At 31.3% G+C, this 14,365-nt stretch overlaps 1 long non-coding RNA gene across 1 annotated transcript; it reads left to right on the top strand.

Moving 5' to 3' along the window:
- Positions 1 to 4,475: 4,475 nt before the first annotated feature.
- LOC123669897 lies at positions 4,476 to 5,114 on the top strand. Its single transcript, XR_006745821.1, has 2 exons — positions 4,476 to 4,739; positions 4,962 to 5,114. It is a non-coding gene; the product is annotated as an uncharacterized LOC123669897 (long non-coding RNA).
- Positions 5,115 to 14,365: the final 9,251 nt, after the last annotated feature.

The following is a 14,365-nucleotide window of genomic DNA, read 5'->3' on the forward strand; positions in this document are numbered from 1 at the left end:
TGTAAGTTTACTTTGATGAAGATAGTTCGTTAAAATTTCTTAGTTTTCTAAGAGAAATATCGCTTTTAAAATTGTACTTATTTGGAAAATATTCGTAAATTTAAATTTTTTTTATCGTTTAATAGAGATACAAATGGAATAAAAATCTATGATAGTGGACAACAAAATTATATTCCACATATTATGATATTTTTTTAAAATGGTTTCAACGTAGAGGTTATTGAAAAGTAGGACTTCAAAGTATACATTGCGACCGTTTACCCAGGGAGGAGGCTGATGAAAAGGTTAATAATTTTATACACATAATATAAATCAAAATTCTGATCTGACTATGGACTACAACAAAGGTTGCTCTATTATATTTCAAGAATATAAATTACATTATTGCATCCAACACTGAGATTAACGACGTCAAAATATTACAATTTCGCGGATTGTTACCGATTTTTGTGAAATGGCTCTTAATACGTGAAGCAAAAACTTTGTACCCCTTTTTACAAACATTGCGCGGACGGAGGAGTATGAAATTTCGTACACAGTTTATATAGAGAAGGGGTGCAGAATGCTATTTTTTTTTAAATATGCATAAAAATATATGAAATCAATAAAAAAACATTACACACACTACCATGTATTTGACACACACACGCATTGTTGATTGTCAAAGTCTTTAGTCAAATTAAAAAATTTAAAAAAAGCTTCTTTATTTTCATTACTTTTTGGATTTCTTTAATATATTTTTTTTAATTATGGTCGAATTTCGACCACTGGGCGACTGCTAGTTTTAATAAATACATTACAGTATATGGTCGTTAGTGTGTTTTATTTTTCCTTTAATAACGTGTTCTAGAGTTTATTTTAATTGGTAGCAATCATATAAAATACGGCACTTTTGTTGCTTTAATTGGTAGCCGTCGACTGAGAAGACAACAACAACACAATTTCTACTTACAAAAGAGGACTAATAGAAAGAAAAGTGGCCTCGATCAAGGCTGTTACAATATTTGTCTGAAAAATATCATAAAACAGTTTGTTATGATTACCTGTTACGACAACTAGAGACCTTAATTCTCAGCATCTGTAGTCGTTTTAATATCAATGTCGAGTCCGAACAGTAAGGGAGACAGAAGAGAGTTTACGTGAGAGTTGTCATAATTTTAAAGATAAGCAATAGTGTCCAACGTGTTTTCTAGTAAGGTCTGTTTTTTTGGAATTGTCCTAATTGGTAAACAAATATGGCGTACTTATGACCACAGACAATTAGAGTATAGTGTAGCTTAGTGAAGTGACACAAAGAGCAAATGAATGAACAATATCAATAAGCCATAGACAAAGTAAAATTAATTTTACATCGAAATATTTAATGATACCATATTGCTAAAATTATTTCAAAACCTAATAATATATTGAATATTTTTGCTAAGAATTAGTAGAGGTACAGAATTACGAAAAAAAATATTAATCGAGCATCGAGCATAAAAGGCAACAAAGGGGACTGTCCATTTTGGCCCAAGGTGAACAGAATTCATACAAAAAAACAAATATACCAATAATTTTCATAAATTAAATCATGTTTATTCGTGAATTGCAGTTTTATCAATATAAACTGATAAAAAGTTTATTTAATAAGTATTTTAATTCATTAATTATATACTTCTAGTTTATTTTCGGTTGGTGATTTGATTACAACACGTTGCCAGTCTTAAAAAAACAATTATTATTAACGAACAATCGATTTTAAAATATTTTTAAATCAATTATTTGTTAAAATCGATTAAAAGTATTGTTAAATCGAATTAATAAGAAAAAAGTCTAAAAAAAGTCTATAAAAGTGTATTTAGTAAAAAAACATTTAACTTTGGTGAAAAATAAACTATTTTAGAAACATTGTTATTGACTAAATAAAAAGCAAGCAATTAATTATATTAAATTCGATTATCGATTTAATCGATTTATTTGTTTATTGAAAATATTATTTATTATGGCAACCCTAAACTACAGACTTTTGCTTCATACATTCATTTGACTTCGATGTTGCTTTCATGGTGATATAGCAACCTACTGTAAGGTTTTCCGTCAACCGAGAATTCATCACTACTGCGACGTAAAATACACAGTAGGCATATTCATAAGTAGGAAAATATATTTTGTATTTATTTTATATGTAAACAATAAAGGTCAGGCAGAGAAGCCATAAAAAAATATTATTGCAACTGCATGGTTGGTCGACGGACAGTAGTAGGTTGTTGTGGCCATGTCATGAAATTATTTGGTTTTTGGGCTGAAAAAGGTTTCAAGATTTTATAAATCTACCTGCCTAGTTTTTAGATAACATTCTGTTAACGTACGAATCCGATTAGTAAAACAAAAATAACAAAACAATGATTTTTTATTTCAGAAACCTTCTTGTAATTATCCACAAAAAAACAAAAAATGAAACACCTGGATACAAAACTATATCATTTTTCTAATTCATAATTGTTAGTACTACTAACTTAATATATAATTATTATTCTCAGTGACTGTCCATTCGGGGCCGAAACCCCCATACAAAGTGGACAGTCCCCTATATATTTCGTTTATGTGATATGGTCGGTAAAAAAAAAGCCAAAAATAAAATTTACAACAAAATAAAGGGGCCGCCTGTGTCTAAAATAAGTCGACCCTATTAATATTATTGTCACATTATTTGTATTTACTATGAATAATAAACCTTGCGCCGGCGGCACACTCTCTCTAACATCTAAAAAAAGGACTAATAACATTGTACTCCACGATGCTCTCATTGGGTAATCTTCAGTCTCATCCTAAAGTCTCAAAATTTTTTCTTGTGAACTACAGTAAACGTTTATGCCGTTGCTATGTGGTATACTTTAATATTATATGGGATAGCATTAAAAATGTTCAGGATGAAATTGATATTCAGAAATATTCATAATATAAAATAAAACCTTTACAATGAACACTTTACCATAAATGATTGACATTTGCAATATTTTGTAAGCATTTTTTTTTGTGCGCTCAACATAAAAAAAAGAAGAAAAAAAAACAATTAATAACAAAATACAAATAAATAACAAATCGCTTTACTGTAATATTATTTAACAAGTTATAATTCGTGAAATTTTAAAATATAGTTAAAGAACATGGCCTATTTTATCGCTCATGCTGTTCATTCACTTATACTCATTCACTTCTAAAAATATTATGACCACATCCCTATTTGCCTTATAAAAAAAAAAGATATTGAAATGTCATATTCGAAAATATTAGTTATCTGTACTCTCGGAATTCGTATTTTGTAGTTTTTATGTGTTTAAAATGATAAATTGATATTTGTTTTTAGTGAAATAAATAGTAAATGGAGTTTTACAAATGTCCGTAAGCTAATATTTTGTGAAAGTGAGTGATAAATGCGGAAAAAACGTGAATTACGATTGACAGCGGTTTGTTTACCAATTAGGACAATTCCAAAAAAAAACAAGATATAAATGAAACCTTGTTTAATTAACAAACATCCCAGAAGCTACTTTATAATTCCCTCGTCCGTAGTCATTTAGACTATGGATCTTTTCTCTTAGAACCCTGTAATAAATTATCTTTAAAGTCATTAGACAAGATCCAGTCCAAATCACTACGAATCATTATAGGTGCCATGCGATCCTCCCCAGTTAATGCTCTCCAAGTTGAATGTGTTGACCCTCCTCTTCATCTTCGTAGACAATACCTATCTGATAGATTCCTTTTTAAAGTCTTTCAATCTCACTATCACCCACTTATTAGTAAACTCCATACTCTTTCCCGACTCTTCTCTTCCTCTAATTATTGGTTGCACAAAGATCCCCCATGCCTCTTAATTAGTTACCAAAAACTGACTAGTCTCCCTTGCCCTATCTATCAATGCCGACTTAATCCCCTTTTTGATACTCCTTTTGAATCTCTTATATTCCCACCTGACATCATCCTTAACTTTTCTATTGAAAAAGGCTCACCTATTGCTAACATTCAATTTAATCAAATAATAAACGAACAGTTTAAGGACTGGATACTTATTTTTACGGATGCATCAAAATTTTCTGTTCATAGCTGCGTTGGTGTATCCGTCTGGATCCCTAAAGTAAATGTGATTTTAAACTTTAAATTACCTGCCATGTCTTCAGTTTTTACAGGGGAGTCAATAGCTATTTTAGAAGCACTTTCTTTTATAGAATCACATCATTTAGATAAGTCTATTATACTGTCAGACTCCAGAAGTGTTCTTCAAGCTATTGTGTCAAACCCATTTCGGTCAAAAAACAAATTTTCTTACATCCTGAAAATAAGACAGTTACTTTTTAAATGCCACTCACAGAACATTCGGGTTGTGCTTGCATGGATTCCTGGACATAGTGGGATTGTAGGTAATGAAAGTGCAGATGCTTTTGCTAAAGAAGCTACAATATCTGGTATCCTTAGTCAATTTAGAGTACATTGCCAGGATCTCATCCCATTTGCAAAGTCCCACATGATGACTAAATGGAATAACCTTTGGTCTCAGTCAAGCAGATCCTGTGGCAGATATTATGCTGAAATTCAAGACTCCATCCCTCCTAGACCTTGGTTTTTCCAATACCGTCAAGCTTGCAAATTTGTCTGTTCAACAATATGTCGCCTTAGACTTGGACACTCATGTACTCCTGTATTTCTTGCAAAGATCAGGATCAGGGACAACTCCCTTTGTGAATGTGGGATCGACGAAGGTACCCCAGAGCATATCTTTTTCTGTTGCCCAAAGAATTATTCTTCTCTCTATGACCTACTTCCTCCATCTATTCCCCGTCCTTGTAATTTCAAATCTATTTTATCGTATGTACATACCCCTTTTATTGATATTTTATGTTCGTATATATCAACTAACAACATTAAATTGTAATGTGATGTCTATCTAATAAATTAACAATTTGTGTTTGTGTTTGTTTTAGGTAATTCAACAGTGAAAATCTGCCACTTTAATACCGTATAAATATTTAACACTTGTACTCTCATGACACCAATATTCTTAGCAGAGCATTTACCCTAAACATAAAATCATAGACTCACTCTGACATTGGCAAATCCTCACGGAAGCCATTATACAAGAAGAAGAAGAAGAAGAATTAACAAACAAATCGGTACAACAGACAGTGCTGCTATTTTCTTTGTACCTATAAAAAAAACAATTGAAGGCAAGTGGTGACTTTTTTTAACTCGCAGTAGTGAGTTGAGTTAAAACAGTGATCTAGGAGCGTTGAAACATATATTTCCTAGAAGACAAATGTTAAAAAATAAACGCAAACACATTTGAAAGTAAAAGTTCTTCTAAAGCATAATGTACCTGAACGTAACCATTTTTTGGGGTTCAATTGCCTCAAATTCGTCTTCCACTTGCATATCAGTTATGATAGACTTAACCTTTCATCTATTTTGTGTACTTTTTATAACAGTAACAGTACAATTTAGAGCAACCACTGTGGTAGAAACTACACCGGTTTCAGCATAAACATCTTCCAAGGTTATATGATTACATATAACCTCTCGAGTTGCTAACAGTTAAAAGCTGTAATTCAAACTTGCGACAATCTAATGCTATTTGGATTAGACAATCACAATCAAGAGAGGATCACCCTAGAAACTAGACGAAGCCAGCTTAAAGCTATTTTTGTGTATGATTTGTGTGACAATAAATTTGATAATCCTAATCTATTGAACCAAGTATGTTATGGAGTGCCAAGTAAAACCCACTGTCGCAATATTTGTAAGATGTTTTCCACTTGTCGCTGCTGTAGGTACAAATGCCGGTAAACGATCTTCAATGCATCAAATGGTTAATTCTTATAACAACCTGTTTAACGCATTAGATGTTGCTGCAACGAGTCGCCGCACTTATAAAAAAACTTGTTTTACAATGTTTGGACTGTCCAGTAGTGAGTGGACTGCGAAAGGCTGATGTGATGATGATGATGACAATTTTGGGCTAATTGGGTTTATCTTGCGATTATAGCTGTTTGTCTTTTGATTATAATCGACTAATTTTTTGATATATGATATGATGGTAAGTATATCCTAAACTCTACGTATACCGTAATGAACAAAAAATGAACAAAACATCAATTCAAAGCAAAATGCAAACGAGGTAAATCGAAACAGTCTGTTTCAACGCTCCTAGCGTATAAAACTCGGTTGCCACGGTTTGGGCCGATATAACTTCGTAAGATGACACAGTAATCCCAAATCTATATTAAGTGCTATATAATCTATTAAGGTAAAGGTAAGTTTCAATTTACCTCCGTCTCAACTCTCCTCGCTCTTCCCTACAGTTTTTCAGAGTCGAACGAAAGGTAATCAAATTATATACTATAACAAATATAATATACATTTCAAAGGATCTAAAAGTGAAAATTAATGACTGAACTTGGTTTTAGATGGATATGCTGCTAGTCCGTTTGCTATAAGAAACGTATGTTGGAAAACAAAATAATAGCTTATAATATATAATAATCTTAAAACTAAAGTCAAAATCTTTTCTTGTATATATCTTCTTATATAAATAAAAATGAATGTCGCTAAGCGCATAACTTGAGAATGGCTCGACCAATTCGGCTAATTTATTTTTTTCTATGTTCCATAAGGGCCGCGGAAAGTTTTCATTCAAAAAAAAATTTTTTTTTTTAATTTTACTATTAACTTTTACCCTTATTATACTTCATTAAAATATTCCAGTAAATGATATATGTGATACTAATATAGCCTAAACTCTTTTTTTTATTTGGACAAATCACGTTTGTGATGTTTAGGAAAAACAAAGGAGGTTGGTTATCGTTTTTATGCGCCTGTCTCAGAATAGCAATGTTTTCAAACATGCGTATGTATCAGGCGCTTGTCAATCGCTTTAGGCTTTTAAAGGAAAGTATACAAGAATTGTTAATAACGTAAAATGTTTTTTAACAAATACGTACATTTATTGGCGCGTTAAATAATATGATATATTAATATATTAATATTGGGAGTATTCTTTTCGCGCTTACTTTATAGTAGCATGCAATTTCTAATTATTACGAAACATCTCAAAGACAGTTACGTTCTAAGTCTCTTTCTTTTTTTATCAATAGTGCTGTAAATAATTAATTACTGACTTTCACCAGCTTTATTCGATTTTAATCGTAATTAAATGTTGTGTCGTGATCTTTACTGGACAAAAAGAGCTTGGCGCTCAAAGTCGTAAATATAATTTTGATTTGGCTATTCAACTGCTACAAAATCCAAAAAAAATGTATCATTATAGTGATTAAATTTCGTGTAAATAATAGAAAACAATATAAAGTAAAGACTAATTGACCTTTTGTATATTATAGTTTAAGTAATTTTAAAGTTTAAGTTAAATTAAAATACATAATCAAATCGACCAAATACTCATACAAACTTGAATCGATTTATCGTGAGTACCGAATACCGGGTCGTATGGTTTCTTTGCTATTTACGTCTCGATGACATTATTATGTCCAAACGGGCCTCTTATTTTGTGACGACTATAGACTTTAAATATATTATTAAAATAAAGTATAAAGGTCTCTACAAAGCTCTAATTACTCTTAGTAACAAAGTTGATGCTAAAAAATGTTAAATTGTTAAAAATTCGGTGAATTGAAATACAGATGCTATTTAACAAATCAAGTTAACATTACGCATGGTGTTGTAAAAGATATGGAATTAGATATAGAAGAAAAAGAAATATTTGAATGTGACGCAAAAATTCTTTCCATGACTAGGCTAAGACGCTTAAACGAAAAAAAATGAGAGGGTACCTAGCACAATAGTACGTTTGAGTTTTAAAAGCCCTTCCTTGCCCCCGGATATTTTAAGTTACGGGTGGCGGTTTAAGGTTGAACCATATACTTTTCAGTAACTCAATGGTCTGAATGTTAGTAATTTGGTCACCTTACTACATCTTGCCCAATACAAAAAAAATTTAATGCCCAAAATGCGGAAAAGACCACCCAAATTGTGACACAGCAGAATTATTTTATTTAAATTGTTAGGGTAGTCTTCACATGGTGCTTGATAAAAAATGTGTTATATTTTGTAAAAGAAAAAAATTTAGAAGCATAATGAGTGAAAAGAATTATACATACAGGCAAGCTCTAGACTTTTTTATTAAACAAAATACAAATAAATCAACAGAATTAAATAACAGACAAAATGTGAATAGCAGCGAAAATTTCAGTATAATAAATGTAAGTAAAAATCATACAGAGATGTAATCATTTCCAATAACTCACCTTCTCTAGAGAACCCAGTGTCTACTGATAGTAATTTGCAATACGGAATCACTTAAATTTTAATATGACAAATTAAAAAAAACTTTCATTAAAAATAATACAAATAAAGATATTCTTAGAATTTTTTTATTTAGATTTGAAGAAGAAAATATACTAATTGAGAAATCAGTAGATGGTACAGATAATAAAACATAAAGTCACTCACTACCGAACAAAATTTACCGAAAAATAAAATTTTATTAGTAAATTTAAATGTAAAATTGAAAGAATATATAAATACAAAATAATACATATACAAATATTACACTCAGGCTCAGGCGGGAATCGAACCCGCAACCCGCAGAACAGAAAGCAGGACCACTATAAACTGCGCCAACGGGCTAGTCAAAATTAATGTTAGTAATATAACTTCTACTTGTTACAATTTATAATTGTAAATACTTAAAAAATACTGTCTCAGTATGTTGTCCATCTAGTATAAGTACGAATAAATACGAAGGAATAATTTATTCTATTTATTTCCGAAAGAATCAATCATAGCTGAAGACTTTATTGGTCAATACTCTGGTTGGTTTCAAAAACATGATACTTGAGGAAATCAATTACATATTTAATAGTTTCATCATCATCATCATCATTCCTGCCTATTGCAGTCCACTGCTGGACATAGGCCTCCACAAGTTCGCGCCAAAAATGCGTGAACTCATGTGTGTTGCCCATAGTCACCACGCTGGGCAGGCGGGTTGGTGACCCCAGGGCTGGCTACATATTTAATAGTTTTCTTCGAAACAATTAAATTTTTGTTAATGGCGGGAATTCAACTAAGATAAAATGCGTTAACAACATTCTGCAAAATTCATCATCCGATATAACTTCTTCTTCTACAGACATTGCAATTAATATTCGCAACTGGAACCAATGAAAACCTCAGTAGCGATTATTTAATAATTAAGTTTTCTCTTACTTAGAAGAAACCATAAATTTGTGGTCAAAGGAAATTACAAAATGGCCAACTGGAAAATTTATAACAAGGTATTAAGAAAAATATTTACCGAGTGTTGTGAATCTACCAAATTTCAATCTGCATACAATGGGTTAATCAATCAATTGGTAACAGCTACCGAAAAAAGTATACCGATTATAAACACCAGTATATATAATATTGGAACCAATTTTTATCTAAAATTGTTGCCAAAATATGGCTAGCTCTCAAAAATTCAAGACGAAACCCAACTTAAATATTTTAGAAAGTGTAGTTGTGCAAATAAATTCACTAATAATGCAAACTTCTTCAAATAATTGGCACAAATTTTGAACTAGCTTAGATGAAAGTATTTTTCTAACAGAAGTGTGGAGAAAAATGCAATGGATGAAAAGGTTTTTAAGCCTAACAAGCAATTTACGATTACAAATATCAGAGGTCTCAAATGAAATGATGTTAATATTTTCGTTAATGGTTCAAATTTGAAAATATGTAAAATGTTTAGGCATATGGTTACACAGATCTCTAAGGTGGGGAAAGCACATTAATGGAATATGTAAGAAAACAGTTAAATTTTTACAATTACTTAAAGTATTATCAGGACCTTGTTGGGGTATTCACCCTCAACATCTACATAAATTTTACACATCACTACTTATACGGAGTAGGTTAAATTATGCTTCATTTCTATACGACAATACCGCCAAGTCTTATTTAAATAAATTGAATAAAATACAAAATAAAACTATGAGAATAATTGGCGGATATATTAAATCTACAGCTATACATGTTATAGGATGCGACTTACGTAGACTGCTTTATCAAGTTTTGTTTAAAAAAATTATCGTTGTCTCATGGGACTAACTATTCAGTATATTTCGGAACTTAGTTCAGTTCTAGACCATAGTTAATGAAAAACCAAAAAACCTTTAAATGCATTTAACTATATTAAAATATAACAAAAACTTGTGTTGAAACATTTAGTCTAAACACTTGTGTTTCAAATATTGTTGTAGAAAATACATCAAAACCTAATTTAGATAGTGTTAAAAGTTCAAAAGATAATTATGATTTAATATTTTGAGACACATTACTATTCAAGGAATTTGTAAGAAACATACTGGATGATATTCACTTTATACCGATGGAGGAGCTGCCCTTGTATTGCAGTAGGTTCCAACTCATATCGGAGTTACGAGAAACGAGGAAGCTGACTGGCTGGCAAAGGAAGCCTTAATAGAAGGGAGGCAATTAGAAGTAAAATCAAATTATTCTGAAACAATGGGAAAATTTAAAACGGAATGCTTAAAAAAATTTGTGAATATTTTGACAGAGATCAAAAAGTTAGGGAATCTGGTTCAAAACCATGCAGTATCAGCCTCTTAGTATCCCGTGGTTCTCTGATTCATATTTAACCCACGTCGTTCTGGACACGTTACTCTGAAAAAAAAATGATGGATGATGAAGAAGAGGAAAGGCGACTAAGGGATAACACAGTTCTACCGACCGATGGCGGAATAACCATCCAACTGCCGATTTTGAAATACGCAGGTCGAAGACGGGCAGCAACAGCGGGACAACGCCAACCCGCCCAGAGTGGTGACTATGGGCCACACACATGAGTTCACGCCATTTTTGGCGTGAACTTGTGGAGGCCTGTGCCCTGCAGTAGACTGCAATAGACTGAAATGATGATGATGATGATGATGATGATCAATATAATTATGATGATAATTTCTGTAGAAATTTTTCAAGATCTTTTGGCGACTCCAACGTCGGAATTAGCACAGATAATTTATAGTTTTATGTTAAAATAGAAATTAAGAATGGAATTTATAATTGAATTGTCGATTGTGATATAGGGTATTATGGGACTAACATTTTTAGCCTAGCTGTAAGTCCCAAAATCTAAACATAAAAAACAAGGTGTTCAAATTAATAAAGTCTATTAAGTGATTTGTTTTCGTCTACCTTTTGTAACAAAGTGAGAAAAATGAGGCCCCCGGGTCTCTTGAAAAATTACTAAGTACTAGAGATTATAAATTACCAAATACAGTTTGTATAATAATTTATATATATCTTTTTATTTTCTGCTATATTTGAAATTAGTCAGTCTTTTTTCTAAATTATTTCATATGGTAATATCACTAATAAAATTATTTAGTAATGTTTATTGAGTGTATTACGTAGGTATATTAGTGAATAACATAGTAAGAAAAAGCTATGATCTTCAATAACTTTTTTTTAACAAATATACAAATTGTGAACATTAAGCACACCTTCTTGATCACCACTTTGAAAGATAATTTACTGCATACCTTATTTATATATGAGCACTAACATTTTCAACTCAAATAAATGGAACATTTGATAAGCGTATGGCTAAATTATGAAAAGACTTTGAAGCATCAAAACCGGCTACAAGACTTACTTCAAACATTTGCATTGTATCGAGGAACTGCTGCTACAGGTGGATTTCCTTTCAAGACAGAAGGATGAATTTAAAATAAGGTAGAGAAGTAAAAATTATTCTGATTTATATACCTATATGTGATAAATCATTTTTCATATTCGTTAGCTTGTTTTTTTTACTTTATTTTTAGTTGTCTTGTGTTTTAACAACAACAACTCAACCATCATACTGTAGTAGTAAGAGAGCTTTAAAACAGCTACGAAACGGAATTTTTACACTTTGACGAAAAAAAATTTTTCCATTATTATTTATTGTGAATCAAGACGAGAAGAAAGTTAATTTTAATGTCTGCGTCTGAATCTACATCTGCCGTTGTGAAGCATCTAATTATTACTTAATAATAATAATAATAATATATTCATTATTGTACGCCTGCCCAGCGTGGTGACTATGGGCAAAACACATGAGTTCACGTTATTTTTGGCGTAAACTTGTGGAGGCCTATGTCCAGCAGTGGACTGTATAGGCTGTAATGATGATTCATTATTGTACACCAAAATATAAACAAACAGTAGTAACTAAAAAAGATGTACAAAGGCGATCTTATCGCTGAAGAGCGATTTCTTCCAGAGATAACCTTTGAGCACAGGACACGATATAGTAGTGACGGATAGGAAGTGTACAATATTCTTAAGGAGGAATAAAAATAGTGTATGATAGATTCATTAATTCATACGCATACACATATACAAATATCCATACATAAATAATCACAAATACATACAAGTATCCATACATAAATAATCAAGATAGTATAATATACGTGTATAAATGTGAAATAGATATGTATGAATAAAATATGTATGTTTAAATTCGGAATATTGTTATATGTAAAGGGACATATAATACTTCTTTAGACATTACTTAAAACAGGCTGGAGTAGAAGCACGTCTTAATGCAAGCGGAAGAGAATTCCAAAGGCAGACAGCTTTAGCAGTAAAGAAATTAGAATAGAAGGAGGATGTATGTATGGGAAGGAACTTTTAGAAGTAAATTGGAATCAGGTCTAAGGGAACGTTCATGGGGATTGCAAAGATATGTGAACCGTTCTTTAAGGTATTGAGGGTATTGAACGTATACTTAAGTGTATTTATACATTATAAGTATTTATGTAGACAAGAAAATAATAAATAAAATAGTAAAATCAAAAGCGTTCATAGTGACTGTGAAAGCTTAAACCATATTGAGTTTTAATTTAGACCAATAACCAAATATCTATCGGCGCCCCTCTCTTCAAGGCCGCTAGGTTTCAGTTGTGTGATGGTTAACCTGCAATCAACGTATCCATTATTGTCTCCTAATGTGAATAACTTAACACTTGGGTCCACACTTGGGTCCATAGCTTTTTAATATTTACATCAATGATATCAATTAAGTTTTCAAACACTTAAAATTTTTACTGTATGCTGATGACAATAAAATATATATAAAAAATCAAAACCCCTCAGGACTGCTTGTGTTTGCAGGAAGATCTTGACTCTTTCAGCTCCTATTGTTTAAATAATTCCTTATTTCTAAATTTGAAAAATGTAACGTAATAACGTTTAATAGAAAAAGATTAGTTATTGATTTTGCGTATAAATTGTGTGTGGGGGGGGGGGGTCATTTTGAGAGTTAACATTGTCAAGGATCTTGGTGTCTACGTCGATTCGAAGCTGCTTTTTGATTATCACATTGGTTATACATAATATTGGTTATACATACGGAGACATGCACAAAGAGAGAATGATTTGACTTATCCTTCAATTTCATGCCTCCGACTGCATATTATCTACGACGTTGCATAAAGTTTCGAAGGAGTACCGTATTAATATATTTTAAATGTACAGCACAAAATGTTTGATATTGTTTCTATTTATTTCGCTGACTTTGTGTGCATATTGGATTTTTATCTTGTTCCAGCTTTTTCAGTTGATTTTCTATTAGTTGTTCTTCACGCAGGCGGGTTTTTTGTTTTTTATTATTATTTTATTTATGTCTATGTTTTAAATTATTATTTTATTTATGTCTTTTTAGTCAGACAAATTACGTAATCGGTTCAATTCATTAAAACAGTTTACATCATGTGGTTGATTAAGTAATTTTTTTGGGTCAAGAGAACTGATAGCAAGCCCGGAGAAAGATCTCACTCTGCTCAAAGCAACGTAAGCCTGACCTTTAGCAAATAGGTGACTGCTTAAGTCAACAACTATTAGTTTTAATATAATGAAATTATTATTAAAATTATTTGTTTGTATTTGGTATTATGTATTTGTTATTGATTTTATTAATGTAATTGTAAATTGGTGTGACATTTATTAATTGTTATTTGTAATTTTAATTGTATGTTTTTTTTAATCATTGTATTTTATTAGAAAGGCTACACCCCGAAGTTGATCGTCGCCTAGGAGGCGAGTTTGGCATGGCATAGGTGTGGGAAAGAGCAATGTCCACATTTTTCAAACTTTAATATTGTATTTCTTTATTAGCATTACGGTAATAATAATCATGATATACCTTTTTAAAATCCTCGTATTGTGCCCTTCAATTTGATACCCATATTGTAGTATTCGAGAAAAAAAATTTTTTTTCATTAACCACAATGACTTCGCGCAGCCGCCATGTTTGATTTTTTTT

This window comes from Melitaea cinxia, chromosome 4 (assembly GCF_905220565.1).
Source record: "Melitaea cinxia chromosome 4, ilMelCinx1.1, whole genome shotgun sequence".
Classification (NCBI taxonomy): Eukaryota; Metazoa; Arthropoda; class Insecta; order Lepidoptera; family Nymphalidae; genus Melitaea; species Melitaea cinxia.